The sequence below is a fragment of the Talpa occidentalis genome, unplaced genomic scaffold (genome assembly GCF_014898055.3).
Source record: "Talpa occidentalis isolate TD23 unplaced genomic scaffold, MPIMG_talOcc4v2.1 talOcc4.12, whole genome shotgun sequence".
Lineage (NCBI taxonomy): Eukaryota > Metazoa > Chordata > Mammalia > Eulipotyphla > Talpidae > Talpa > Talpa occidentalis.
In genome coordinates, this window is record NW_023601212.1 from 62,383,422 (window position 1) to 62,389,215 (window position 5,794).

General features: G+C 38.2%; 1 long non-coding RNA gene across 1 annotated transcript; it reads left to right on the forward strand.

Annotated features, from left to right (window-relative positions):
• Positions 1 to 2,802: 2,802 nt before the first annotated feature.
• On the forward strand, positions 2,803 to 4,034 carry LOC119240077 (uncharacterized). Its single transcript, XR_005124074.2, has 2 exons — positions 2,803 to 3,360; positions 3,449 to 4,034. It is a non-coding gene; the product is annotated as an uncharacterized LOC119240077 (long non-coding RNA).
• Positions 4,035 to 5,794: the final 1,760 nt, after the last annotated feature.

Consider the following 5,794-nt stretch of genomic DNA (forward strand, 5'->3'; position numbering starts at 1 on the left):
GACAGTTTGACTCATTTACAGTTCACTAGTCTGATAGTCATGCTCAGTATGTTTTAAGAGAAAATACCTGCAGGTTTCAGCTTACTTAAAATTTGCTTTAAGTATATGAACGTATGTGTTTTTTTTTTTAAGATTTATTTATTTATTTATTTATTTGTTTGTTTGTTTATTTATTTATAAAAGCACTGGGTACAGTCAGAAGCGCGGGAGGGTGAGAGAATTCACCAGAGCCAGAGCGGGGAGCAGAGCAGGCAGACTGACGAAGTACACTGCTGAGGGGATCAGAGGGGGCCGCAGGAGAGGTCTCCACGCCATGTGGAACCCTCGCACTGCAGAGGCTGTGGGCAGCTTCGCAACCCAGTGCTCAACCGCTGCGCCACCTGGGAGGCCCTGTTCTTCATTGGTTTTATCTCCCTCCCTCCCTTCCCTCCTTCCCTCTCTCCCTCCCTTCATCCCTTTCAGTGGTTTTGGACTTAAACTCTAATACAAGAAGGATTTATTGAATTGCTATCTACTTCCATCACCTATCTATTAAGTCTCCATTCCATTGTGGCAATATTTGGAAACATTCAAGACAAACTTTTGGCTTTCTTGACATGTTATCTAAATAACAGCAATGCCTTCTATTTATTGGGCAGTTTGTTACTCATATCAGAACTTCTCTCTAGGCAATTGTTCCCCAAACTCATTGGTACCAATGTAAAGTCTAAAGCACTTTAGCAACATAGCAGGGGAACTCTCTTCTTTCCTTGATAGTCATGGAAACAGCTGACACAACTGCTCACAGTCTAGATCATCACCCAGAAGGTTCTGAGGTATTATGTATTCATTATATATTCATAAACCTTCTTTCTAGTAATATTAAGGTTTTGGACTCATCAGATTCTACCAACTCATTTATATTTGTCTGACAACTAAATACTGAACAGAGAAATGAATGAAACAAATAATAATCTTTAATTTCATGGAGTTTATCTAATGCATATATTCTAGCCATGTTCAACAATATTTACATACTTCTAGGGTTAAGTAGAATTTGTCTCTGGGCACACAACTCTGGGAATTTTATAATACAACTCTGCTTGAGATTTTAGGTTAATGATCAAACAAATATTTTTGGCTTGTTATGTTTTTGGTTTTATTACTTTAGATGTATTCCTCCTGATTTTTTCCCTTTGTCTTTTATTTTCTTCAATAACCTCAGTGTCCACTCATGAATTCTTTCCTCTTACCAAGCTTAAGAACTCTGGCAGCCTTCATTTTCTAAATGAGGAAATTAAGATTCAAAGAATTTAAATAACTTCCCCAAAGCTACACAGCTAGTCACTAGATCTGGGATTTTGATTCGTGTGTGTGTGTGTGTGTGTGTGTATGTGTGCATATAAAACCTCAAAAGGTGTATTACCAACCACAAATTTATCCTTGCACTTCTTAAAAAAATTCTTCTATGCATTTACCATTAATAGTTAATCATGTGAAATTTTAACTTCTCTGAAATAGTCTGGAACACCGGGCACCATCAAATCTCTGGTCTGTAAACATGTGAATGATAAAAGCACTATTGATAAAATGATAAAAGTAACTATTCCTGGTGCTCCTTTTATCTAATGATGGTTCTGATCCACTATAAAATTTAGTGTTCCTAATACCATTCAATTTCAAGAGAAAATCATCCATTGTCACTGGGAAATTTTTTGGACTTGTGTTTACTTCTTCATACTTTGTGCCATTCTCTTAAACTATGAGGTAGAAGCCTTGTTTTGTATATAAACCTGCAATTTTTGAATGACTGTGTATAATTACCACTCACTAAAGTGTCTGAGGAATTCCTCTTTTGTATATGTGAGATATCCACACTGCCCTTGTTTCAGGAATCATTGTGTAAACTTCCTCATCAAAAATAGATGAACAAAAGCATGACCTGTACTGATAGCTGTTCTGAACTTACAATTTATTCTAATACTACCTGAGTTGAGAGAAATGGGATTTGAAAGGGCCCTGTGAAAACAGAATAGATCCTTTTTGGAGAGATATATGGGATACAAGTAGCAGGAACCCTCCATGATTAGAAGTATGACACCCAAGCCCAATTAGAGAATCACAAAGAAATGACCATGGGAAGAATGTGGTGCAGTGGACAGGCAATACACAAGAAAAGGAGGGAGGGAGGAAAGGGGAAGAGGAAGATAGAGGGACAGGAATGTTACTTAATTTTTCTTGGCCTGAGTTTCCTAACTTACGATGTTGGGTCTATCATAATAGCAGAATAATCAGAATCTTGAAGAAAATTGTTTTGTATTTAACAGATCTTTATTGTATTTTTTCTATAATTTTTTTTACTTTTTTTATTAATTTGCCAGTCATAGTTACCCAAATATGAAAGCACTAATATGAAAAGATGTATATACTTCTATGTTCACAGCCCCACTATCCTTAATTGTCAAATCATATGAAAAAGATTCTTTTTTAAAAACGATTTATTTATTTATTCAAGAACCGGGGTATGGGGCAGATGTGCGGGAGGGTGAGAGGATTCACTCGAGACAGAGTGGGAACAGAACAGGCAGACTGACTGAAATACACTGCTGAGGGGAGCAGAGGGTGAGACAGGAAAGGTCTGCTGTGCCATGTGGGTATCTTGCCGGATGGCTGGGATCGAACCTACTGCAGAGGCTGCAGAGTCTGGACAGCTTCATAGCACTGCTCTCAACTGCCTGTGCCACCAGGGAGACCCTGAAAAAGATTCTATGGACCCACACTCATAGTTCTCAATTCAGAGATTCTGGTTTAGAAGGTCTGAGATTAGATTGAGAATCTCCATGCTTCAAGCAGTTGCCCAGGTGATTCTATGGTCACACAAAGAGACTGTGTGGTAACCACACACAATGTTCTATGCTTCAATGCTTAAGTGGACTTTTAGTGTGACCCCACTCAGCCTACTCCCCCACCCCCTTTAAAATCCCTGTCACAAGGAGGGGAGCGCCAACATCCCAGCTGCAAGTCTCTCATTTAAGGTTCTTGCTGCAGCCAGCAGTGTCCTTGGAGTCTAGTTCAAAGCTGTGAGAGTGAACCGTGGATCCGGGAGCCATTGGTGGAGGGGCTAGCCTAAAGGAAGTGAAGTGTTTCAGCCAGAATGTACTGACGCACGACTAGGAAACCACAAGACTGGTGAAAACCTTTCCAAGCCTGAGACCTATGATCAAAAGAGGTACAGGAAGCAGCTCTGCCAAGAGTCCTTTCTGCAGCTGGCTGGAACCCCAAACTTCTGGGGCTCTCTGCGTCAACTCCCTGAACAGATGCGGTCACCCAAGGAGCCATGGCTAAAGCATTTTCTTACCTTGCTCTGTGGTGACTCCGTTGGTGAGTGGGAGTTGCTGTCTCTTGTTCTCTTTCTCACTTTTTTCTTTTGGGAGAGGCTGCCCTCTGATTGCTTACTCTGATTTTTCAGGAGTCACAGATTACTGACCTTTTACACTTTGCCACTGCCTATTGTTTGGTGCTCAGGGCCTGTGTACAAGCAACATGTCCTCCAACTCTTAACAATACCGAGATTATGAAGTCAGCATATTTCAATCACCTGGACTTCAACGAAAATGACTTCCTTTATTGATTGAGTCATAACCATCTTCCCTTCTCCCAGGCTAATCTTTCTTTTGTTCCTTGTGAGAATAGACTCAACCAGGAATTGTATTCAGATCCCTGTAACAAATACAGATCATGTCTGGATATATAAGGTCAAAATAATTGTGTTCTTGTGAATTCTCTTTCCTTGGCCAGAGTAACTGCCAGCTGCCATGTAATAAATCACATCATCATATTGCAGATCCAGTAAATAGCTGAGACTAGCAGGATAACTGAACTATGTCTTGAGAGCTAAGTGACAGAGAAATTGGACAGACTATGGGGCACTTTAAATTGATTACTAAGTAATGGGGTATTTTTCCTGGAGAGACAACAGAATCATTCTGAAATATTGATTCTGTCATGGGTACAGTCTCCCATGTAGAGGAAAATAAGCAAATGTGATGAATTTTGCACTTGGCTTTCTGCCTGCTTTCTTCCCATTTTGCCTTGCATGGTGTGCTTCCATTTTTATTCTTTAAACCCTGATTAGATGACCCAGAAATATTTCTCATGTAGCATAAAATCCACAATCTTAATCTGCTTGTTACCAATCAGCAAGTTTGAGCTGGCCAATAGCTTTTTTGGATACAATGTTGTGAGTTTTTACTTAGGTTTCAATCAGTTTAGGAGACATGAAAAATTCATGGAGGGGGAGTCCTTATACCCTCCACAAAGATTTCAGAGGTCAAGATCTGGGAGACTATAAAGACAAACTACACCATGGCAATCAAGTATTTTCTGAATTACTCCTCTGCTGGTACTGTTATGTAAAGTGGAGACATTGCAAACACATTGTGCTTCACTGCATTTTGAGAAAAGCCTTTTTTGGGGAAATGCTAACTTTGTACACTGCTGACACCAAACATTTGAAAATAAAACCATTTTCCCCTCTCTTTTTCCTACACTTTTGGCTCAGTTTATTCTACCAAAACACACTTCAAAAGACTTCTTTATAGAAAGAATGTTTCAAAAATATAATATTTCCATCTGTTATTTCAATAATACATGCTCTGGGACTCTCTTTATGAACCATTTTCTTTTCTTTGCTCCCATTTAGATGTATAAATATGTGATTCAAAAACCCTGAGGAATAGTCAGTCAATTGGGTCGTCAAATTGTGAACATTCCTAACCCTGTAATTTTGTCTGTAGTGGGCACCTCCTGCTGTGGAACTAACTGCTAAGGGATTATAGCAATGTAATCCTTAGACTGTTCCATCTCAACGTTACTATGAAGTGGAGAGAAGGAAACAGTTTTAATTTTGATAAAATAAACTTTATTTTGTAACTTTATTATTTGTTTTTCTTTCTCCTTTCAACACTTCATAATAGACGTCTCTGGTAATTTGAAGTCAGCCTCCCTGGTTGAGGTGCCCTAGGCCACCCCATATTCTTGTAGCTTTTTTAAGAGGTAGTCACACAATGTTTGGTCCTGTCATTTTAAAGTGCAGAACCTGATTTTTTTCATCCTCACATGAAACAAAACAAGTCATATAGTGACTCTTATTAAACACACTCAAATCGTTCTTTCCCAATGGGTGGCAACAAAAGACTCATGGACATTGTTCTGCCACCCATATGCATTGGAAATGTCAAGCCATGTGCAAAATTTTAAGTTACTTAAATGTGTTAGCCTTTGCTCCCTAAACCTCGATTTCAGCAATTATTAAAGCATGAATTTCATGGGAAACCTCTCTTTCATATAAACTCGAATATGTTGCTCAGAATAAAAAATCTTTATGGGTGAAATTTAATATAGTTTGAATCAAGCTCAAAGGGATCCCTTGTTGTGTGGGGAGAATAGAATAAAAAATCTTTATATAAAATTTTATGGTTGGATGAGTAGAGAAAAATATTTTTCAAGATAAAAAATATTTTCCTGTTTCTTCTTTAAAAAGATTTAGATACAGACTTAAAGCTAACTATTAAAATGTATTAGCCAAATATTTCTGGAGACAATGGGACAAAGGTGGAACAGAACTGTAAGAATGTCTACAACATTAACCAAGAATTTGTGCTTTTAGAAACTTACTTGGGAAATAATGAGGCAAACATGACAGAAAAGTATATATTCCAAGATATTTATCATTACATTATTTAAAAGAGTGAAAGAATTTAAATTGGAAAGAAAAAACCCGTTGGCAGTCTGAGTAAGATATCGCAAATGTTTA